The following is a 25,359-nucleotide window of genomic DNA, read 5'->3' on the forward strand; positions in this document are numbered from 1 at the left end:
GGGAATGTTGCAGGTAGTTGAGACACTGTCAGGGCACATGAGGGAGGGAATGTCAGAGGTAGCTGCTGCAATAAGGGAACATGCCCAGACCCCGCGGCCATTGACAGAATCAACTGCCACTCCCACTCCAATCCTCAAACCAGCCTCTGAAGAGGCCCAAGCCAGGTCTTCCACATTACTACCTGCCCACGTCCCCCATCAAGAAGTGCGCATTACCTGAGATGTTTGAAAGAATAAGCTTGGTACCAACCCGAGAAACACTGTGCCTCCTCCTGTGGGCAGGGGAGGGGTGGAGTCAACAAGACCAAGCGCAGTGGGCGGTCTTAGAATAAGGTGGAGGAGAGATGGGTGCAGCCTTTCCTTGCTGCTGCTGCTGTTGTTGTTATTATTATTGTTGTTACTGTTGTAACTGTTCTCAAATTAAAAGTTTTTTGTAAGTTATGTAAATTTACAGGTTTAAGGGCCCGAAATTGATGCCTTACCGCCCACTGCCGACTGCCGCCCACTGCCGCCGACATTTCTCTGGTCGAACCGCCCAGTGCTTCTTTCGTCGTGGCCTGGAGCGGGCGGGAGAGGAGAGCCGTCGGGAAGCGGACGGCCGATGCGCGTAAGTAGACTCCCGCCTGCCGAGACGCCAGACTGGTGCGGGCGGGAGTCGGCAGGAGTCGGCGGCAGGACGGCGGTGGACCGCTGCATGGAGGCTACTCTGTCCTCAACGGTAAGTGTGAAGGTGGGGGGGGGAGAACAGGTTAGTGAAGTTTATTTAAATTATTTCTTTACAGGTGGGGGTCCCCTGAAGGTCATCAGATGTTTTTTTTTTGTTTTTGATGCTTTTTATTTTTAGTTCTCCGACCCTCCCTCGGCCCGACTCCATCCTCGGCGGCACTTGGGCGGCAAGCGCCTTTGCCGCCGGGAATGAGAGCTCCCGGCGGCTGCTGCCCAAATTGGCGGCGTACATTACAGTTTTACCGCCTGCCGACCATCGCGGGACCTGAGTGATGAAAACCCCGACCAAAGTACCGTCATGTTCCTTTGGGCGGCACTTGGGCGGGCGGAGGCTTTCATCAAATTCGAGCTCTAAAAGTTTGTAAGTGATCTTAAAGTTTGTAAGTGATCTTAATTGAAAACTTTAAAGTTTGATACAAGAATATTTTTATTAAAGTTAAGTACAAACAAGTGTTAAACTTGTGAATAAAATATTTTAAATTAAAACTGAATAATTTACATTATTTGCTCCATTATTAACACAACTTTTTGAACTGAAGAAGAATCATTTCCATTATTTGTTTCATTATTAACACAATGTTTTGAAGTAAAGAAGAATCATTCTCATTATTTGTTCCATTAACACAACACAACATTACGGAACAGGTCCAAACAGTAAACATGATCCATTTGGAATAGTTGGTGCTGAGCCTTCAGGCAGTAAAGTGTTCACGGATGAGCTGCTGGCGCAAGGCTCGAGCAATCGTTAAAGGGGCACGACGGCCCGCCCTCCTCCGCCGTCGTGCTCCGGGTTCAGGTAGTTACGTGGCTTGCTCATCCTCATCCTCCTCCTCCTCGTCATCTGCATCTTCCTCCTCATCATCAGCCACTCTCACCTCAGGTGAGTTTTCTACTACAAGCTGCTGCTGCCTCATGATGGCTAAGTTATGCAGCATGCAGCACACAACAGTGAACTGACCGACAATCTGAGGAGAGTATTGCAAGCAGCCTCCGGAATGGTCCAGGCATTGGAAATGCTGTTTCAAGTCCTCTCCTTTTTTGCTGCGCGTCGCAGTGTGCGACATGTTTTATTCCCGGCCAGCTTCCATCTGGGTTACGCGTAGGGGCGTCATGAGCCAAGTGGCAAGGCCGTACCCTTTGTCCCCCACCAGCCAGCTCTGCTGCTGCTGAAACATGGCAGATATAGTGCTCTCGCCTAGGATGAACGCATCATGGGTGCTCCCAGGGTATCTCGCATCAACTGACAGTGCCATTCCTCGCGCAAGCTTTCTGCATGATGGTGCTGTGGAGTTGCACATTAACGGAGTGGAAGCCTTTTCTGTTCCTGTACATCTTGGAATTCTCCAAAGGTGCTCGCAAGGCGATGTGGGTACAATCATTGCAGCCCTGTAGCTTTGAGAAGCCAGCAATCCTGGAGAAGCCCACAGCTCTTTCACGCATTGCTTGGGCAGTCATGGGGAACTTTATGTCGTCAATACTCCGGGCATATAGTGCAGCAGTCACCTGCCGAATGCAGATATGTGTTGCATGTTGAGAAATGGCGCACACATCCCCAGTTGTGGCCTGGAATGATCCAAATGCATAGAATGAAAGTGCAGCTGTAACTTTCACTTCAACTGACAAAGCAATCCTCCTGACATTTCTAGGTTGCAGGTCTGCTTTTACTAACTCACAGATCTCAGTTACAACTCATTTGCGGAAACGCAGCCTTCTCACACAGTCTGCATCACTTAGGTGCAGGTACGAATGCCTGTCTCAATATACCCAATGTGGGTAAGGCCTCCTGACCATCATCCTATGTGCTCTGAGGTTTCTCATGCAATGACGTCGAATTAATCGTCTGCAACGCAGCACCATCATGCAGAAGGCTTGCATAAGGTATGGCATTGTCAGTATTGTCCATGATTAAATTATACATTTGCAAGAAGCTCAAAACAGCAGGTCAAAGCACTCACACCTCTTCTTTCCTCTCTTTCTCCAAGGTGGATGCCCTAGTATGGACCACACCCTGGTCTGCGCATGCGCAATAGGCTTGCTTAGAACAGGAAGCTAGGCATTCAATGAGGACATTTGGGGCAACAAAATCTAATGCAATCCTTTAATTTTAGATTTTTTTCAAAGTATCGCCCCACCACCGACCAAATGTCTCCTCACTGGGCTCGAGGGCCGGCCGGCAGAATGGCTCCCTCGCCCGGACACAGGGGCTTGGCAAACACCACCCCGCCTCCCCACCCATGGCTTCTTTTGAAGCTGCTGCATAGTGTAAGGCTTCTCATTCCTTCAGTTGAGCTTCCACACCCTACCAGGTTTCTTTTCAAGCCGAGTCCCGAGCCCCAGTTTCCGACCAAGGGAGCAATTCTGCCGTCCGATGCTCCGACCCTCGAGCCCGGTGAGGAGACGTTCGGTGGTGGCATGACACTTTGAAACAAATCCAAAATTATAGAATTGCATTAGACTTCCATCTTTTCTGTTTTAAGTTTGAAATATTAAGCTTCTTGATGCATATTTAATGTCTTCTTGACTCCCTCCAAAACATCGCATAAAAACAATGGCGTCTTTCTGTGCCGATTTTTCAATGTGCACTGGTTTTTCTTAAGTGCCCAGAAGGTTTTTTGGGAGTGATCACATATGCCGTCCTAGAAAAAATGTAGGTTGGCCAAACTTGCATAAATCTGAAAAACTGGCACCCAATGATGCAAAAAAAAAACAAACCGAAAAAAAATCGTAACTAACTGAGTTACGCTGGTGCAGAAACTTGGGGGAAACTTGGATATTTTAATTTATGCCAAAAAAAGTGGCGTGCGCCAAAAAACTGGTGCAGATAACTGGGGACCATTGAGCGCCATGAATGGGCCGCGTAGCTCCTTAAAGGGGCGTGCACCCAAACAAAAGTTAAGGGAAACATTGACGGTAAGTCAGACATTCACATATCTCATTCGTGACGCTCATTGCCTCTGCATGGACTAATCCTCAATCAAAGAATGGTATGTGCACCACCGAAGGTGCAGCTGAGGAGATGTCGGCTGGTGAGCACAGAACATCTCTGGTGTGGCCTAACCAGCCTAGAATCCTTGGTTGCTCCTCCTGTTCTTCCAGAAAGCTGACACATGGAGGGGATTCCCACTGCAAAACCCATTGGTGGCAGTAAGGCAATGTAAGAAAGAAAGCAGCAGAATAATTGGTGCATAGCTTCATCTGAACCTAAATGACTGAAAAAACAATAAAGGCCTAGAGTTTTCATTAAAACTGCAGAAATAGTCAACCATTGCTCACAGTTGATTCCCTAGCAACCCTAGATGGCCAGAAACATTAGTGTGCATGAGTTAAACATTTTAATGAAGTTCCAATCTGTTTTATGTGGCCACTTTCTATGTCTGTTTTCCTTGATCCAACCTGTACGTGATGCGTTATGTGGGCAGAAATCGTGTTACTGATCTTCACCCAATTTTCCATTATTTTCCCATTTCACATCTGTAAATCAGACAGATACACTAATTTTTGTTTGTTTATTGGGTTGAATTTGTCTGCATTCCAGTCGCTGGCAGATTGCTTTACTATTCATGTGGAGCCACTATTAGGGGACTGTCAGTTATCTTCCAATTAATATTATTCACCAGGGTAGAAAGCCTGCTCGATTATAGTGGAAAATGGACGTTATGCTGAACAGGAGTGTGTGATTTATTGTAAATGTTACTGTCAAAGTTCAGTGTGAATGATAAAATACAGAGGAGCCAATTAATGAGGAGTTTGCTTGGAAGTGGGGCAGGGTTGGGTCTGACAGCCAAGTATTTTTATGTACGTCCAGTCTAGATTCTGTTTTTTTTGGGATGGGGTTGGGGGTGAATGAAGAAAGAGAATAAGAGAAAGTTGTACACCGAGAAAAAGGTTCATATAGGACAGACAAAGACAGAGATACATATAAACTGTGTGAGAGTGAGTGACAAACAAAGGTACACAATGATAGTAAAAGGCATTTAGAAAGTAATATGTCTTACTATACAGTATAAATGTATACGAGGCCCATACTTGAGAAAAGTTCACTCTTTGACCAGTTACCTTTATTACCAAGACCTCAAGAGGCAAACGGTGGGTGGAGCTTCCCCTTTTATACCGGAAAGTCCAGGTTACGAGTGTCTCCAAGTTCACCCCCTGTGGTCAGTGTTCTCAAGGTATACAACTTAGGTCAGCTTATACATGGGTTACAATGACAGTTGAATACATGACATCACCTCCTCCCCAAAGTCTTATTGGGATCACAGGTTAAGTCTCTCTGGTGGTTTACGCTCCCTTGTAGAGTGCCTGAGTTGGGGCTCCGGTTGTTGGGCGCTGGCCTAAGTGTCTGCTGTTTGCGGTGCCTCAGGCCTGTCCGGACTGCCCACAGTGACTGGGCTCTCCTCCACTTGGTTCCGGTGTTCGGTCACCTGTGGTGGAGTAAACTCTACGTCGTGTTCTTCCTCTGCTTCTTCTATGGGGTTGCTGAACCTCCTTTTTGTTTGATCCACGTGTTTGCGGCAGATTTGTCCATTGGTAAGTTTAACTACCAAAACCCTATGCCCCTCTTCGGCAATCACAGTGCCTGCAAGCCATTTGGGCCCTGCCGTGTAATTAAGGAAAAAAACAGGGTCATTAACATCAATACATCGCACCCTCGCATTTCTGTCATGGTAGTCACATTGTGACTGATGCCTGCTCTCAACAATTTCTTTCATAGTAGGGTGTATGAGGGATAATCTGGTTTTGAGCGTCCTTTTCATTAGCAGCTCTGTGGGTGGAACCCCTGTGAGCGAGTGTGGTCGGGATCTATTGGCCAATAGGAGGCGTGATGAGTGGCTTTGTAGGGAACCCCCTTGGATTCTGAGCATCCCCTGTTTGATTATCTGCACTGCTCATTCCGCCTGGCTGTTTGAGGCCGGCTTGAACGGTGCCGTTCTGACATGGTTGATTTCATTGCCTGCCATGAAGTCCTGGAATTCAGTGCTTGTGAAGCATGACCATTGTCGCTGACCAAGACATCCGGTAGACCATGTGCGGTGAACATTGCCCGTAGACTTTCTACTGTGGCAGAGGATGTGCTTGAATTTAAAATGGCACACTCAATCCATTTGGAGTAGGCGTCTACAACAACCAAAAACACTTTTCCCATGAAAGGACCTGCGTGACCATGGCTTGGCGGGCCAGGACTAGGGGCTAAGGGGAGCTTCCCTGGGTGCGTTGCCGAGCTGGGCACACGTGTTGCACCTGCGAACACAAAGTTCCAGGTCTGCATCTATCCCTGGCCACCAAACGTGTGACCTAGCAATTGCCTTCATCATGACAATGCCCGGGTGCTCATTGTGAAGTTCTTTGATAAACACCTCTCTGCCCTTCTGGGGCATGACTAGTCGGTTTCCCCACAGTAGGAAATTGGCCTGAATCGAGAGTTCATCCTTGCGCCTATGAAACGGTTTAAACTCCTCAGGGCATGCCCCGTACATGGCTGTCCAGTCCCCATTCAGGACACATTTCTTAACTAAAGACAGTAGCAGGTCTTTATTTGTCCAGACTTTAATCTGATGGGTTGTCACAGGTGAGCCTTCGCTTTCGAAAGCTTCAAGAGCCATGACCATCTCAGCATCATGCTCAGCTGCCCCCTCAGTGATGGCTAGTGGGAGCCTGCTGAGTGCATCGGCACAGTTTTCAGTGCCCAGTCTGTGCCGAATTGTGTAGTCATAGGCGGCTAACGTAAGTGCCCACCTCTGTATGCGGGCCGATGCATTCGCATTTATGGCCTTGTTGTCGGCCAAAAGGGACGTTAGGGGTTTGTGATCTGTCTCCAGCTCAAATTTCCTGCCAACCAGGTACTGGTGCATTTTTTTTACTGCATTCACACATGCTAGTGCTTCCTTTACTACCATCCCGTAGCCCCTTTCTGCCCGGGACAGACTTCTGGAGGCATAAGCTACCGGCTGTAACTGACCATTGGCATTCACATGCTGCAACACACACCCGACCCCATAGGATGATGCATCACACGTTAAAACTAGTTTCTTACACGGGTCATATAACATTAACAGTTTGTTGGAGCATAACAAATTGCGTGCTCTATCAAAAGCCCTTCCTTGGCTGTCCCCCCAGACCCAATCACGACCTTTGCGTACGAGCACATGTAGTGGCTCTAACAGCGTGCTCAATTTGGGAAGAAAGTTGCCAAAATAGTTCAGGAATCCTATGAACGAACGCAGCTCCGTCGTGTTACGGGGTCTGGGTGCTCTCTGGATCGCTTCCGTTTTGAACGCAGTAGGTCTGTTCCCGTCTGCTGCTACCCTCCTCCCCAGGAATTCTATCTCTGGAGCTAAGAAGACGCACTTCGCCTTTTTCAGTCGCAGCCCTACCCGCTCCAGTCTGCGTAGCACCTCCTCCAGGTTGTGGGGGTGTTCTTCAGTATCGCGACCCGTGATGAGGATGTCGTCTTGAAAAACCACCGTCTTTAGAATCGACTTGAGGAGGCTTTCCATATTTCGCTGAAAAATCGCGGCGGCCGAACGAATCCCAAACGGACATTTGTTATACTCAAACAACCCCTTGTGTGTTGTGATGGTGGTCAGCTTCTTCGACTCACTCGCCAGCTCCTGGGTCATGTAAGCTGAGGTCAGGTCCAATTTTGAAAAAAGTTTGCCACCGATAGCGTCGCAAAGAGGTCCTCCACTCTTGGTAGCGGGTACTGGTCTTGGAATGACACCCAATTGATGGTGGCCTTGTAATCGCCACATATCCTGACCGACCCATTCGCCTTGAGCACCAGCACAATCGGGCTCGCCCAGTCACTGAATTCGACTGGTGAGATGATGCCTTCCCTCAGCAGGCGGTCCAATTCGCATTCTATCTTTTCCCGCATCACGTACGGCACCGCTCTGGCCTTGTGGTGTACTGGCCTGGCGTCCGGGCTTATGTGAATCACTATCTTGGTCCCCATGAAAGTGCCGATGCCGGGTTGAAATAATGAGTCAAATTTGTCCAGGACCTGTGAGCATGATACTTGCTCCACAGAAGAAATTGCATTGACATCGGCCCATTTCCAGTTCATGACAGCAAGCCAACTCCTCCCCAGTAGTGTGGGACCGTCCCCCGGGACAATCCAGAGTGGCAACCTGTTCTCCGAATCTTTGTGGGTCACGACTACTGTGGCACTGCCTAGCACCGGAATGATCTCCTTTGTATATGTCCGTAGCAGTGCGTCAATCGGCAATAATTTTGGCCTCCTGGCCTTGGACACCCACAACCTTTCGAACTGTTTGATACTCATCAGGGACTGGCTGGCTCCCATGTCCAGCTCCATTCATACTGGGATGCCATTGAGGAGCACTTTCATCATTATCAGTGGCGTCCTGGTATATGAACTGTATATGTGCTCCACATGAACTCACTGAACTTCAGCTTCCAGCGATTTCCCCCAGTATTCATTTGGCCTCGTAGGGCTTACATCGGGCCTGTCCTCCTCGTTCATCAACCTGGCTGCAGGCTTCCTGCACATACACACCAAGTGACCGCTGACGTTGCAGTTTCTGCCGTATATTGCTGATACCTGCAAGCTCTGGCTGGGTGTTTGCCTCCACATCTCCAGCATGAGCTGGAGGCGCCGTTGTTGGAAACAAAAGGTCCATTACCAGTCGATCATCTCAAACTGTCTCTGTAACTGTCCTTAAGCGCACCATTAACAGATGTTGATGGCCCCATTACTGGCCGCATTATCCATTGCGATGGCATGAATCAGTGTTCAGCTAGCGATTGTCTCTATTGAATTCCCCCTTTGGGTTCGACTAAATGCTTGGGCATGTCCGATTGCTCCTGTCTGCCTGGAGAACTGTGTGCCGCGTTAACAATGTTGACTCCCTGGTCGTTTACCGCATTTGAGCCAAGATTTTTGCCATAAATCATTCTGGTCTCTTCCTCCCCTGAGATAATTGTCTGGGCTATCAGAGCCGCAGCTTCCAAGGTCAAGTCTTTGGTCTCAATCAGTTTCCTGAAACCCCCAGTGTGCCCAATGCCCTCAATAAAAAAGTCTCGCAGCATCTCCGCCCTGCATGCATCTGGGAACTTACATAGGCTCGCCAATCGCCTGAGATCTGCCACAAAGTCTGGTACGCTTTACCCTTCTCGCCGCCGGTGCATGTAAAACCGGTGTCTCGCCATGTGCATGCTGCTCGCCGGTTTAAAGTGTTCCCCGATCAACTTACTGAACTCTTCGAACGTCTTGTCCGCTGGCTTCTCGGGCACTAGAAGGTCCTTCATCAGGGAGTACATTCTGGATCCACAAACCGTCAGGAAATGAGCCCTGCGTTTGTTGGCCGAATCCTGTCCCAACCATCCCTTAGTGACAAAACTTTGCTTTAGTCTCTCAATAAAGTCGTTACCAACACAGTACCTCTCTTCTGTGTGCTAGTGGCCATGCTCGCGTGGTTTAAATCCCATCCTCGTCGCCAATAATATGTCCTTACTATACAGTATAAATGCACACGAGGCCCAAAATTGAGAAAAGATCACTCTGTGGCCAGTTACCTGTATTACCAAGACCTCATGAGGCAGACGGCGGGTGAAGCTTCCCCTTTTATACCGGAAAGTCCAGGTTAGGAGTGTCTCCCACAAGTTCGCCCCCTGTGGTCAGTGTTCTCAAGGCATACAACTTAGATCAGCTTATACATGGGTTACAATGTCAGTTGAATACATGACTGAATGCTTATGAATTGATTAATTTGTCCAGCTTATTTTGTTATTCCCCATCCTTTTATCAATGATGTTCTGTAGCAGGTCACAGAAGAGTTGCGGAAATGTGAGCTCATTCTTCCACAGCAGAAGTGCTTTATATATCATTCATTCTGCACCTGCTCTGATTCCCCAGCCAAGCTCAGGAACTCATCATGAAGGAAATCTGATGTTCCACTTCTCCATGATACAAAGGCCTGGATTTCATTCAACCCATCCCAGGAGGGTCGGAGTGTCTCTTCAGCCCTGATCACACGTGACCCTGAACCAGTTTCCAGGTTCTGGGGTCAATAGCAATACAAAGCTAGCTCGCCGCCACCAAGAGTTAGACCACCACTAGCGCCATCCTTACCTCCTGCCACATATCCGCGGCATAACTAAGACCGCCTATTTCCACCTCCATAACGTCACCCATCTCCGCCCTTGCCTCAGCTCATCCGCTGCTGAAACTCTCATCTATGCCTTTGTTACCTCGTGACTTGACTACTCCAATGCACCCCTGGCTGGCCTCCCACGTTCTACCCTACATAAACTTGAGGTCATCCAAAGCTCGGCTGCCCGTGTCCTAACTCGGAACAAGTCCCGTTCACACATCAGCCCTGTGCTCGCTGACCTACCTTGGCACCTGGTTAAGCAACGCCTCGATTTCAAAATTCTCATCCTTGTTTTCAAATCCCCCATGGCCTCGCCCCTCCCTATCTCTGTAATCTGCTCCAACCCCACAATGCCTTCCCCCCCCCCTCCACTGAGATATCTGCGCTCTTCTAATTCTGCCCTCTTGAGCATCCCTGATTATAATCGCTCAACCATTGGTGGCTGTGCATTCTGTTGCCTAGACCCTAAGCTTTGGAATTCCCTGCCTAAACCTCTACGCCTCCCTACCTCTCTTCCTCCTTAAAATCGCTCCTTAAAATCTATCTCTTTGACCAAGCATTTGGTCACCTGCCCTAATTTCTCCTTATGTGGCTCGGTGTTAAATTGTTTTGTCTGATAACACTCATGTGAACGTTTCACTACATTGAAGGCAGTTTATAAATATAAGTTGTTGTGGTTGTTGTTGTTGCCACTGACAAACCCCAGGGACCATTAGTAGAGTGGACCAATAGTCTCTGGGATAGCGCTTGAAGCCCTACTGGACCCCTTTTGGACGGAGAGGTCTCTGTCCCTACCTTCAGGTCCAACCATTCTCTGGAGAAGGCCCTCAGCCCAGTCCGAGGTCTAAATGAAAAATTGAATGCTGATCATCAGGGATCTTCTGTCCCCTTTATTTGGTCCCCTACTCTTTGGCTAGTCGGCATTTCCCGTTTCCTGGCAGTGAAGATTTTGCGTTCTTCAACTCTTCATTGAAGATATTACATTTTTGATCATGCAAAAAAATTTTATCGGTTAATTGAACTGTACCCTAAACAGAGCAATTTTGAGCGCATTTTGGCCGCAATATCCCGATTGTGCCCAATGAGAAAACTCTATCCCCAGATTTTAGCTACACCCCTCCTTCATTGCACCAGGCAATAAGAACATCATCATCATCATAGGCGGTCCCTCGAACGAGGATGACTTGCTTCCACAAGAGTTCGCAGATATTTCGATGAAGGATCTGATGTTCCAGTCCTGAACTCCAATTGAGGGGGTGGAAGATGCCTGTGCGTGGATTTTTTTAACATGTGGTGACCGTTGCACATCAGCCACCACACGAGCTCGACAGAGCTAGGCCTTTATCCAGTGGCAAGGGTTAAACCAGGACGACTGGAGACCAGCTCTGTTGCACGGACCTAGTGCTCACACATATCGCAGTGTGGGCTGGCCCGTGGTGCCTCTGGACTCTTGACTCTTCTGAGCCCCGTAACCTCATTCACCGCACTTTCACCCACGATGTTCCAGGACCCGGCGCTCCAGCTCTATTTATAGCCCCGACCTGTGGTGGTGTTCTCACACAGGTCGCGGCGGTCCATGATGTTCCAGGGTCGATACAGGAGCAGGCCATTCAGCCCCGTGAGCCTGCTCCACCATTCAGTTAGATCATGGCTGATCTGTGCCTCAACTCCATTTATCCGCCTTCGCTCCCTATCCCTTGATATCATTACCTAACAACGATCCATCAATCTCTGTCTTGATAGCTCCAATTGTCCCAGCATCCACGGCCTTTTGAGACCTGATCTAAAATTCAAGCGACAGAGAAAATAGGCAGCACAAGCAGAGCATGTTCGCTTCCTTTATGTTACACGCTGAAAGTTCATAACGTTTCAATCAAGGCTGGAAAGTGCAGAAGGTTCCCTGTACAATATTTGATCAGTGACGTGCTGTCTACATGATTTCATGAAGTGAAGCTGCTTTTTGACATCTGAGAATGTGGCTGATTACATGGGTCAGTAGTCATATTTGATTAGCTATCAGTTCAGGCTGTGTTAGCAAAGTGTAAAGATGCAATTGCACATGTGGAGTCCTTCTGCAGAAGATGACATGGCAGATTTAGAGATTAATATAATAATGAAAGCATCTGTTGCAGAACTTTATGATTGTGAAATGGTACTTCATGTGAAAAATTGACGAGCTGACATTTCTGTTTTTTTTCATATTATGCAGGTATTTTGTCCTTTTTAACCCTTTCAATATAAGACATTTTTTTCTACTGTTAGTAGACTGAGCTTCTCTATGCAATCTGCCTGTGTGTACCTTGTTATCAGGTATTCTTTCTGTTTCTTGCTACTTTTTAATGATTTCCTTCATTCCTGTAACAATGCAGCTTGCCTGCTCGTATTTATCTATCTTTTAGTTGCTTTCTACTTCCCAGCAATGCTGGAGTTTGGTCTTGATCCGACACTGGAATGGAATTGTGTGAATCCCCCTCACGGAGGCCATAAAACCTCACAATAGCAGAAGGAAGCCATTTCGTCCATCAAAGCTGTGCTGGCTCAATGAATGAGCTATCCATTCAGATCCGTTCCCCTTCCCTTAACTCATATCCTTTTATTTTTTTATTTTCTACATCTACTTCTTAGCTATAGTGGATTCTGCTCCAACACTGTTTCTGGTCGGGCATTCCACGTTAAAAAAAAACTCCCATTGTTTTTTTTTGGTAATGATTGTGAATTTATACCCTGTAGTTACTAACTCACAACCATGCAAGTAGTTTCTTTCCTATTGAATCTATAAAAGCCTCTCAGAATATTGAACACCTCTGCCAAATTTCCTCTTTGCCATCTCTTTTCTTCTGAAAAATAGAGTTTGACACTATACAAGGATTATAACCCCAGTGTGACGTCAAACTGGGTTTTAAAACTATGCAGAAGGTCTCTTGTACCAGGTCTTTCTTAATGTTTTCAGAATGTGGAATGCTTCTAATTGTGTTTTCAACAGAGTTAACATTTATTAGCTCGATTCAGAGCCAGGCAACATAAATGTGTTTCTGCCAGGCTCAAATTGATTCTATCGCTGCCAGTAGATGTTGGTTGTTACAGTGCAAGAACAGCTTAACATCTCTAAGATTGGAAAGAGTAAAGGAGAAAAACATATTGGTTCACCGATACACTCTTTTCTTCTTAGGAGTCGAGGATGACTTGCTTCCACACTAAAATGAGTTCTAAGGTGACTGAGGAGACCAATGCAGGATCTACAGTCTCTGTCACAGGGGGGGCAGACAGTGGTTGAAGGGACGGGTTGGTGGGGTGCTTGATTTGTCGTACGCTCCTTCCGCTGATTGTACTTGGCTTCCGCTTGCTCCCGACGAAGAGACTCGAAGTGTTCGGCGCCTTCTCCGATGATTTTCCTCCACCTTGAGCAGTTTGGGCCAAAGATTCCCAAGAATCGGTGGGGATGTTGCACTTTTTCAAGGAGGCTTTGATATGATATGTGTATCACTGCTGTGATTTCTGCACAGTGAGGTCTTGGCCTTGATCTTGATCTTGGCTTTGCTCCATGGCTGGGGGAAAAGATGGAATGACAGGAGGAGAAAGAAACTACTTTCATATTGGACTACCAATGTCTGTCAACATACAGTGAAAAGAAACCCAATTTAAATCATCTGACTAACATACTGCGACTACAAGATGGTGTCAACGCAAGTGCACCATTTATACAGAAAGGTCAGTTTACATGGTCAGCGAGGGCAGCAAGTGGGTGCAGCATGTCCTAGAACATAAGAAATAGGAGCAGGAGTAGGCCATTCGGACCCTCGAGCCTGCTCCACCATTCAATATCATGGCTGATCTTCTACCTCAACTCCACTTTCCCACACTATCCCCATAATCCTTTGATTCCCCTTGAGTCCAAAAATCTATTGATCTCTATCCTGAATATACTCAACGACTGAGCTTCTGCAGCCCTCTGGGGTAGAGAATTCGGAAGATTCACCACCCTCTGAGTGAAGACATTTCTCCTTATTTCAGTCCTAACTGGTCTTATTCGTATTCTGAGACTGTGACTCCTGGTTCTAGACTCCCCAGCCAGAGGAAACATCCTCCCTGCATCTACCCTGTCAAGCCCTGTAAGAATTTTGTATGTTTCAATGAGATCACCTCTCATTCTTTTAAATTCTAGAGAATATAGGCCTAGTCTGCTCAATCTCTCCTCATAGGGCAAACCATCATCTCAGGAATCAGTCTGGTGAACCTTCACTGCACTCCTTCTATGGCAAATATATCCTTCCTTAGGTAAGGAGACCAAAACTGTACACAATACTCCAGGTGCGGTCTCACCAGAGCCCTATATAGTTGCAATAAGACATCTTTTATCATCATAGGCGGTCCATCGAATGAGGATGACTTGCTCCCACACCAAAAGGGATGAGTTCATAGATGTTTCAATGGAGGACCCCATATTCCAGTCCTGAGCTCCAGGGGTGGAAGATGCCTGTGCGAGAATTTTTTTAACGTGTGGTGACCGTTGCACATCAGCCACCGCATGGGCATGACAGAGCTAGGCCTTTATCTAATGACAAGGGTAAACCAGGAAGACTGGAGACCTGCTCTGCTGCACGGACCTAGTGCACACACATATCACAGTGTGGGCTGGCCTGTGCTGCCCCTGGGCCCTCAGCTCTTCTGGCTCCCACACCCTCACTTGCCGCACGACAATACTGCTATTAACTGCATTCGCAACCATGGTCTGGATATCTTTCTTCAAAATATTTAATTGCACCAAGCACAATCCGTATGTTAAAATACTGATGATTCCTAGTTTTTGGTAAGAAAAACATGAATCAGGTCAGCAAAAGTCCTCAGGGGAAGGTCCAGCAAAGAGCATTAGGAGCAATTCCTTCCCCCATCAAAACTGTGATAGAGCCTCCAAGGCCAAAACCTGAAGAGACACCAGAATGCTTAGCCTTTCCCATGGCATGTCATAGCATCCTCTGGGGAATATATCGATTGCTATGAATAATAGTGAATCAAGATAAACAGAAAGGAAAGGAAATCCGATGTGCCTGTCACCTCAGCCTGTTCGGACTCTGAGCAGCCAACTCAAGGCTGGTACTGGCAGGTGTCTGGAAGCTGGTTGTCAGCATGGATTTATGAAAGGGAAATCATGCTTGACAAATCTCCTAGAATTTTTTGAGGATATAACTAGTAGAATGGACAAGGGAGATTAGTGTGCAAAATTAAAGCACATGGTATTGGGGGTAATGTATTGACGTGGATAGAGAACTGGTTGGCAGACAGGAAGCAAAGAATAGGAATAAACGGGTCCTTTTCAGAATGGCAGGCAGTGACCAGTGGGGTACCGCAAGGTTCAGTGCTGGGACCCCAGCTATTTACAATATACATTAATGATTTAGACAAAGGAATTGAATGTAATCTCCTCTAAGTACAGAATGTCAGTGTTGCTTGCTATCATTATATGGAATTCATTATCCAAGTTTAGCTATGTGTTCGCTGGATTTAAGTATTCAGTATCTGGAATATGTGATGATGCCATTCCCTCAATACAATGATCATCATGGTACTAGTAATCATTTGGGCTAAGACATCTTTACTCTTATACTCAAATCCTTTTGTAATAAAGGTCAACATGTTTTCTTAATTGCTTGCTGTACCTGCATGTTAACTTTCAGTGATTCATGTACAAGGACACCCAGGTTCCTCTGAACACCAACATTTCCCAATCTCTCACTGTTTAAAAAATATTCTGCTTTTCTATTTTCCCTACCAAAATGGATAGCTTCACATTTCTCCACATTATATTCCATTTGCCATGTTCTTGCCCAGTCATTTAGCCTGTCTATATCCCCTTGAAGCCTCTTTGCATCCTCCTCACAACTTGCATTCCCACTACAGTCCGGGAGTTGCTCTGTTGCTGTTCTCAGTGCTTTACAGAAAGGAAAGGAAACCCGATGTGCCTGTCACCTCAGCCTGTTCGGACTCTGAGCAGCCAACTCAAGGCTGGTACTGGCAGGTGTCTGGAAGCTGGTTGTCAGCATGGATTTATGAAAGGGAAATCATGCTTGACAAATCTCCTAGAATTTTTTGAGGATATAACTAGTAGAATGGACAAGGGAGATTAGTGTGCAAAATTAAAGCACATGGTATTGGGGGTAATGTATTGACGTGGATAGAGAACTGGTTGGCAGACAGGAAGCAAAGAATAGGAATAAACGGGTCCTTTTCAGAATGGCAGGCAGTGACCAGTGGGGTACCGCAAGGTTCAGTGCTGGGACCCCAGCTATTTACAATATACATTAATGATTTAGACAAAGGAATTGAATGTAATATCTACAAGTTTGCAGATGACACTAAGCTGGGTGGCAGTGTGAGCTGTGAGGAGGACGCTAAGAGGCTGCAGAGTGACTTGGACAGGTTAGGTGAGTGGGCAAATGCATGGTAGATGCAGTATAATGTAGATAAATGTGAGGCTATCCACTTTGGTGGCAAAAACAGGAAGGCAGAATATTATCTGAATGGTGACAGATTAGGAAAAGGGGAGGTGCAACAAGACTTGGGTGTCATGATACATCAGTCATTGAAAGTTGGCATGCAGGTACAGCAGGCGGTGAAGAAGGCAAATGGCATGTTGGCATTCATAGCGAGAGGATATGAGTATAGGAGCAGGGAGGTCTTATTGCAGTTGTGCAGGGCCTTGGTGAGGCCACACCTTGAATATTGTGTACAGTTTTGGTCTCCTAATCTGAGGAAGGACATTCTTGCTATTGAGGGAGTGCAGCGATGTTGGGGAAGTCGAAAACCAGGGGTCACAGTCTAAGGATAAGGGGTAAGCCATTTAGGACTGAGATGAGGAAAAACTTCTTCACTCAGAGAATTGTGAACCTGTGGAATTCTCTACCACAGAAAGTTGTTGAGGCCAGTTTGTTAGATATATTCAAAAGGGAGTTAGATGTGGCCCTTACGGCTAAAGGGATCAAGGGGTATGGAGAGAAAGCAGGAATTGGGTACTGAAGTTGTATGATCAGCCGTGATCATATTGAATGGTGTGCAGGCTCAAAAGGCCGAATGGCCTGCTCCTGCACATATTTTCTATGTTTCTATGTTTCTAAATGGTATGCGATAGAGGGGGTTAAGTTTGATATCGTCATCTGTAATACCTTAGCAGACTGACTGGCCACAATAGCTCATGGGACACAGGTTCTCAATTATTCCTTCCTCTGCTGCTATACGGCCCCTGATTTTCACCCCCACCCACCCCTCCCCACCCCCGCCTCCCCACTCCCCCTTCTCCTCGATGCTAATTCTAATCAAGGAGCGTGGCCACAGTGTTTAATGGTGAGAGAATGTCATGACACAAAGCCATGATTTTGCCCTCTGGCTTGGTGCTATTAGTATCAGTGTTAATTTGTGTGAACTAATCAACACGTTCCTGTAAAACGTAGAGAAATTAACATGAGTTAGGTGCTAATGGTGCATGGGGCTCATTTTGATGCCCCAGCATTCTTTGCGCTACAAGGAACTTAGCAAATGTGCAGACGCTGCAAGAGTAAATGGTTTGCAACACAAATAACATTTGTAGGATACTAAAGTGGATTTACTAATTTAAAAAGTCTCTTGGAGCATTAAAAAGTTAATTATCAGGATGTTCTGCCACCCACCAACCAGAGATTGCAAGTATTATCAATGCAATCTCCCAGCTCGAAATGAATGCTTTCATAATCTGCACAGAGCAACCTAGCTTCCATCAAGTACTCCATGGAGATGAGCAAAAATGACCTGGCACTATAGAACAACTTGCCTTGGGTAACAAGACAAGTATCCAGCTGCTTTCTGCAGAGGATGCAAAGGGTCAGGAATTTAAAGTCCAGGGCCTGAGTGAAGTACAGCCTTATGGGAAGTTCTGAAGAAGGGTGTTTGATATGGCCTCCTCTGTGTCAACTATCAAAACTTTAACATAGGGGCTCTTAAAAAATGAGCACTGGGAACATTGCGGACAATTGGGTAACATATCTGATGACATCTTTAGATTGCCATGCAAACATAGGGGCCTAAATTGGTGAAGGCCCCCGCCCGCCCAAGTGCCGCCCAAAGGACCACCAATGGCCACCGAGGTACCTGACGGTAATTTGGACGGGGCTTTCATCGAAAAGGTCCTTCAAAGGTCGGCGGGCGGCAAAAGAGGGACTTACGCCACCAATCTGGGCAGCAGCCGGCGGGAGCTGCCAATCTCGGTGGCAAAGACGCTTGCCGCCCAAGTGTCGCCGAGGGTGGAGTCGGGCCCACGGAGGGTCGAAGAGCTGGAAAGAAAAATCATTAAAAAAAAACGGTAGACCTTCAGGGGACCTTATCCAGGCAAGTCCCTGTAAAGAAAAGCATTATAAAATGTTTAGTCGCCTTTTTTTTACGATCTTCATACTTACCATCGGGGACAGCCCAGCCTCCTCGCAGCGGTCCACCCCTGTTCTGGCGCCGACTACCGCCCGCATCAGTATGACATCTCGCCGGGCGGGAGTCCACTCACGCCACTCGGCCGTCTGCTGACGTCAGCGGGCGGTTCCCGGCGGTTCTCCCCTCCCACCCACTCCAGGCCAAATCGAAAGTGGCACTGGGCGGAACCCGAGGAGGAATGTCGGCGGCAGTGGGTGGTAAGGCCATTAATTTTGGGCCCATAATCTACTGATTGATATAAGATGTGATCAAACTGTATAGTGCTCTGGTCAGAGCATATCTTGATTACTGTGTCCAGTTGTGGTCACCAAGAAACAAGGGAGGCATTCAAGTGTAAGAAGCAGTGCAGAGAAGAGTCGTAAGGCTGATCTCTAGTGGTGAGGATCTGTGGATGACTGAAAGACTAGAAAAACTTGCGCTTTTCAGTGTGGAAAGGCGGCAGCTGAGAAGTGATCTTATAGAGATATATATGATAGTAAATGGTATGGAAACGTTTAATCTGGGATTAGGACAAGGCAGTTTCAAATGAGTAAAATGGTAAATTTAGGACTGATATCAGGAGGTTCATCTTCATGCAGTGATCAAGACATGGAATGAACTTCTGGACGGGCAGAGTTGCATGGATAAAAACCATAGACTCATTTAAGAAAGAACAAAATGCTATGGATTCAGAAAAAGATTGAGACTCCCAACATGCTGGTCTGTGACCTGTGATGTTTTGAAATTCCACCTTGGTCCTACAAGGCCAGTGATGCCCGGGGGAAGGAGCCAGGGGCAGTGTGTCCTGGAAAAAACTCAGCTATAACTTGAACTAGAATTGTTCCCCGGTTCCTGCTTTCCCGACCCATTAGGGACCCATTATCTTTGTGAGGTGTACGGGCTTCCAGAAGGATGCAAGTGAGCCCCATCAGGGGGCTCAGACCAGATAAGAAGACTGGACAACCAAAGATGTTTTTTTAAAACAAAATGTTTTGGTATGAACCCCCTTACAAACAGTCCAAAGAGGGTGGTAAATGGAGTCCCTGGACGGGGCACTAGAACATCTAACAGTAAAAGAAAGAAAGACTTGCATTTATATAGTGCTTTTCATGACCACCGGACATCTCACAGCACCTAACAGCCAATTAAGTACTTTTGGAGTGCAGTCACTGTTGTAATGTGGGAAACGCGGCAGCCAATTTGCGCACAAGCAAATTCCCACAAACAGCAATGTGATGATGACCAGATAATCTGTTTTTGTTGTGTTGATGGGCAGGAAGGCATCCACGATGACCCAGCAAACTCCAGCAAGATCAGCACTGGAGGGCACTGGCAAGTGTGTTCTCAGCATAACATGTGACCCATGGATTTTCAGATGTAAAGGAACAGGTCAGCTTATACACCACACAGGTCCATTTTAGCAGCAGAATAATACATTGCTCTGTTAATGGTGTAAAACAGCATTTGATCTAACTCAATCTGAGCAATGCCACTGAAGATTCACTAGCTTTATGATGTCCACCTGATTTCATAAGATCGATAGTGAATAAAAACAGATGTAACGCATCAGCTGCCACATGCATATCCTTCCTTCATCCTCAGGAATAAATAATTTGGGGTAAAACATATTGAGGCTTGAGGCTTGAGGCTTGAGGCTTAATGTCACCGCAGTAGCAAATAAAGAGAAATTCACTGAAACACAAACCAAGTGTTGCTTGCACTCGAAAATATTTATAGAAAAGTCAGCAACACAGTCAAATTGAGACTAGGGTTTTAGTTATCTATCTCCACTTCTGACAGCATCAGACACCCATTCCAACTCACGCTAGCATTTACATTCAGATGAAGGGACACAGGGAATGTTCTCTTTGAACTTTCCTTTTTCTTTGCTGCAGCTGCAAGAAATAAAAACACTTTGCATCTGAGGCATTCTCAGCTTTTGGGATCAAGTGAGCAATTAGTAGTTGGACTCATGCAACAGCCCATCAATCATGCACTTAACCATCCTGCTCATTTAGAGATGCAGTTCTTCCCAGAGTGCAGTGGCAGTGCGATATAGTATTCTATGGAGGATATATCCGAGGCAAATATTTGGACACTTGGCAGCCATATTGAGGAGAGCAGCTGTGGGTTACTAATGCAGATGCCACAATACACAAGACATTATAAGCAGCTGTGGCAAAATATATAAACAAGTTTTATTGAAGACTACATGTGCCAAACTGAATGTTTCTGTAAACGGAGATTATTTTAAAATTCTACATTGGAATACATCTCACCTATCACCTGCAGTATCAAAAATTGCTACAGTATACATCAATATGAAGAATAATAGAAGCTCTTCATCCTATTAGGACCTTCGAAAATACTGCGTACGAGACATTAGCATTATAACAACAACTTGTAATTATATAGCGCCTTTAACGTAGTGAAATATCCCATGGCGCTTCACAGGAGTATGATGAGATTAAAAAATTGACACCGAGCCACCTAAGTCGAAATTAGCACAGGTGACCACAAGCTTGGTCAAAGAGGTATGTTTTAAAGATTGTCATGAAGGAGGAAAGAGAGGTAGAGAGGTGGAGAGATTTAAGCAAGGTGTTCCAGAGCTTGGGGCCAAGGTAACAGAAGGCATGGCCACCAATGGTTCAGCGGATATAATTAGGGATGTTCAGAAGGGCAGAGTTAGAGGAGGGCAGACATCTCGGGGGATTGTGGGGCTGGAGGAGATTGCAGAGATAATTAGGGGCGAGGTCATGGAGGGATTTGAAAACAAAGAGGAGAATTTTGAAATCGAGGTGTTGCTTAACCAGAAGCCAATGTAGGTCAGCGAGCACAGGGGTGATGGATGAGAGGGACTTGGTGTGAGTTAGGACATGGGCAACCGAGTTTTGGATCACCTCTAGTTTATGTAGAATGTGGGAGGCCAGCCAGGAGTGCGTTGGAACAGTCAAGTCTAGAAGTAACAAAGGCCTGGACGAGGGCTTAAGCGGCAGATGAGCTAAGGCAAGGGTGGAGACGGGCGATGTTACGGAGGTGGAAATAGGTGGTCTTAGTTATGCTGTGGATGTGTGGTCGAAAGCTCATTTCAGGGTCAAATATGACACCAAGGTTGCAAACAGTCTGGTTCAGCCTGAGACAGAAGTTAGGGAGAGGGATGGAGCCAGTGTCTACGGAACGGAGTTTGAGAATGGGGACCGAAAACAAGCTATTGTGAAAGTAATAAAAAATGTACTTTGGCCATGAACTTATGCTGTAGGATAACAGCGGACAAACACTCAACATGTCCTTCATAATTTCCTTTGTTCTTGAATTAAGCTGAATCAATTTTTCATTTACTAGTATTTTAAATGGGTTAATACCACTGCTAAAATAATGAAAAATGGAATTTCAGACAAACAGGTCAAGTTTTCAGATGTTTATATCCCATCCTGTAATTTCAAGTCAGTTCTTTCACAGTAACTGCTCCGGTAAAACTTCCTGGTGAAATCATGAAGCAGCTTTTCTGCCTTCAGCGTTAGCTGCGTTCAGTGCACTTCAGCCAACTCGTTAATAGACATCAAACTCACTGATGTCTCTCAATTTGTTCCTTTGATGAGATCAAAATTCAAGTGGGAAACCATGAGATGTTCAGCTTATTGGTTCATGAGTAAAACCTTGATTGCTCACTTGTGATTCCATTATTCTTGAGGTCTTTGTTGTGGATGGGATAAACTAGTGCATTCAATTATCCTCACTATATCTCCTCTGTAATTGCTCATAGAAATTGAGAAGTTGGTAACTTGTATGAATTTCATCTGTCTGCTATTTTTACAAGGGTTTAAACCTGAATAATAAAAAGGGATTAAAATAAGAAATTTCATATGCATGCATTAATGGGGTCAAGTTTTGGGCCACGCCTAGAACGGCGCAGCCCCGACATGGATGCCTGTTTCTCGCGCCTAAAAGCGCGACAAAAACTTACTTCAGAATTCTCGGGCGCCTTGCTGGTCCCTGGGAGCTTGGTGGGGCGCGCAGACAGCAGCGGGGGGCGGAGCCACAGGGGCGCGCTGATTCTGCAAGTGGAGGGGGGCAGGGCTAAGTCAAATGAGGGAACGTTGTGCCGGCAGCCTTGCGCGTGTGCGTTGGAGCGCGCGCGCACGCGCAGTAGCCCAGAAACATTGCCACTTGGCCATTTTTAAAGGAACTTAAAGAAAAGTGCTGATTTGTCTCTGGAAAGGCTTGGGATTGAATTTTAGTGATTTTTTAGTGTCTGAAGGAGTGCTTTTAGCAGCACTGTTGAATAAATCACCTGCTGAAATCAGTGAGTGCTGCTTTTCACTGCTAAACCTCCAGAACAGGTGCTGCATAGGTGCATGCAAATTAAGGACTATGTGTTTTGAAAAATAAGAGTGTCAATTCAATACAGCAATGGAACAACGTCCACCAAGAACAAAGAATTTCTTGCATGAGGAAGTGGAAATATTAGTCAACGTCATTGAGCAGAGATGGCAGGAGCTAGATACCAGCAACAGAGGTCGCATAAAAGTGGCACCTAAAGAAATAAAGAAACGTTGGAACCAAGTTGCAGAAGATTACTGCGCAGTGGTGCATACCATGAGATCTGGAAGCCAGTGTAAAAAGAAATGGCACGACCTTGGTCAAGTAGTTAGTGCAAGTAATATTTTCATTTTTTAATGTAATCGTAATTGTAACGTGACTATCTGTATGTCCCACCCTGCAGAAAGATGCACTCTGTAAAAAATTATATTTTACTCTTTGCAGAAGAAATTGGCCCACAACAAAAGGGAAGCAACTCGGACAGGAGGAGGCACACCCAATCTGCATCCACTGACACCCTGGGAACAAAGGGTAGCTGCAATGATGAGTCGTACATGGAGAAAAGCAATCAGTACAGCATAAGCTGGGCCCGCACGCGAGGAAGACGGTAAGTCCTGAAAATGCATCGTGGCCCTTCAAATCAACCTGCTGCCTGGCCTGCTATGTGTGAGAGTACTCATGCCAACCATCCTGCCCCCTTCCCTTGCTGTTAAACATTTGACTGTTCTGATGTATTTTGCAGAACGTGATGATGATGATGATGATGATGATGCTGCCAACCCTGAGGATCCTGAAGATACAGAACAAGAACCAGTACAACCAGATGCGGACGATCCAGACTGAATGATGGCGGCGACGACTGAAATGTCTACAGGGGGAGAGCTTCCAAATTAATGTTTATGAGCACCCATTAAGGGGCATCAGAGTTTCAACCCCTTGCATAGGTTCTCGTTCCACCTTCCATGGCTTTGATTCTGACGTTGCGGGTCCCAGTGGTGCTGGTGATATAATGGAGCATTCACCCACCATCCCAGCCCACGGCTCGCACTCGAGTGCTGTCATCTGGAACACCGAGCGCCCCAGCGTCCCAGCCCGCACCTCTCTCTCTAGTACTGGAATACAGAGCGTCCCACCATCCTAGCCCACGCCTCTCTCTCTAGTACTTCCGTCTGGAACACAGAGCGTCGCACCATCCTAGCCCACGCCTCTCTCTCTAGTACTTCCGTCTGGAACACAGAGCGTCCCACCGTCCCAGCCCGTGCCTCTCTCTCTAGTACTGCCGTCTGCAACACCGAGTATCCCATCGTCCCAGCCTGCGTCTCCTTGTGTAGTAGTGCCGTTTGGAACACCGAGCATCCCACCGTCCCTGCCTGCGCCTCCTAGTGCAGTAGTGCCGCGAGGCAGACCCAGGCAGAGGAGAAGGAGATTGGAGACACGCTCTCCTGAGATGCAGCGTGCAACAGATGCGGCTCAGGTTGTGGCATCGGGTATGGAAACCAATGAGCTTACCCGATCACTCATCGGTAGCATCAGTGCAGTGGGTGAACAGGTGGCGGTCCTGACGGGAGAAATAGCAGTAATGACACGGGAACTTAGGGAGGGAATGTCGAGGGAGTGCAAGTGTCGGCACAGGCCATCAGGGAGGTAGCTGCTACAATAAGGGCACACAGCCCCACCAATCAAATGACACCCTCATGAAGAAGTGAACATTCACTGAGATGTGAATGAGAGATGGTTGCAGCCTTTCTTAACTGCTTTTGTTCTTGTTCTTGATATAGCTGTAGTAACGTTTTTGAAATTGAAATTGTTTTGTAAGTTTTGTAACTTTACAACTTAGGGTTTTTAAGTGATCTTATAGTGTAAATGCTCTCATATTTTGTATCTTATTTAATTTTGCACCTAAAAAGTGATCGTGAAGTCTAAGTGATCTTAAGAGTGTAAGATGTTTCACATTGAAATTGTTTTGTAACTTTACAAGTTTATGTGATCTTAAAGTTTTTAAGTGATCTTCAAGAGTCATATTAAAAAGTAAAGTTTGATACAACAAATATTTTATTACAGTGACAACCTTTCAATAAAATATTTTTTCATTAAAACTGAATCATCTTCCATTAACACAACACAACGTAGGAACAACTCCAAAGAATAAACATGTCCATGCGCAATAGTGGTCGCAGAGCCCTCAGGCATCAGTAATTGAAGCATTCACGGATGAGTTGCTGGCGCAGGGCTCGAGCAATCTTTAAAGGAGCACGATGGACGGCCCTCCTCCGACCTTGTGCTCCGGCATCAGGCACTTGCATGCTTTCCTGATCGTCATCATCATCCTCATCCTGCTCTTCCAAAATACTATCATCAGGCACTGGACCCTCACGTGGGTTTTCTGGTTCCACTACCAGCTCCTGCTGCCTCATGATGGCTAAGTTATGGAGCATTCGGCACACAACAGTGAAGTGACCGACAATCTGAGGAGAGTATTGCAAGTGGCCTCCGGAATTGTCCAGGCATCAGAATCGCTGTTTAAATATGCCAATGGTCCTCTCAATGATGCTGCGCATCGCAATGTGCGCCATGTTGTATTGACGGTCAGCTTCTGTCCGTGTCACGCGTAGGGGCGTCATGAGCTAGGTGGTCAGGCCGTACCCTTTGTCTCCCAGTAGCCAGCTCTGCCCTTCTGGCTGCTGCTCAAACATGTCAGATATAACGCTGTCACATAGAATGAACGCATCATGGGTGCTGCCAGGGTATCTCACATCAACTGGCATGATCTGCT

At 46.5% G+C, this 25,359-nt stretch overlaps 1 long non-coding RNA gene across 1 annotated transcript in view; it reads right to left on the minus strand.

The window, feature by feature from the left end:
- Positions 1–12,885: 12,885 nt before the first annotated feature.
- LOC139229156 (uncharacterized) overlaps positions 12,886–25,359 on the minus strand; it is a 64,655-nt gene continuing 52,181 nt past the window's right edge. The window contains exon 3 of the long non-coding RNA XR_011587665.1: positions 12,886–13,384. This is a non-coding gene — a long non-coding RNA (uncharacterized lncRNA). The remainder of the gene's footprint in view (positions 13,385–25,359) is intronic.

This window comes from Pristiophorus japonicus, chromosome 18, assembly GCF_044704955.1.
Source record: "Pristiophorus japonicus isolate sPriJap1 chromosome 18, sPriJap1.hap1, whole genome shotgun sequence".
NCBI classification, from domain to species: Eukaryota; Metazoa; Chordata; class Chondrichthyes; family Pristiophoridae; genus Pristiophorus; species Pristiophorus japonicus.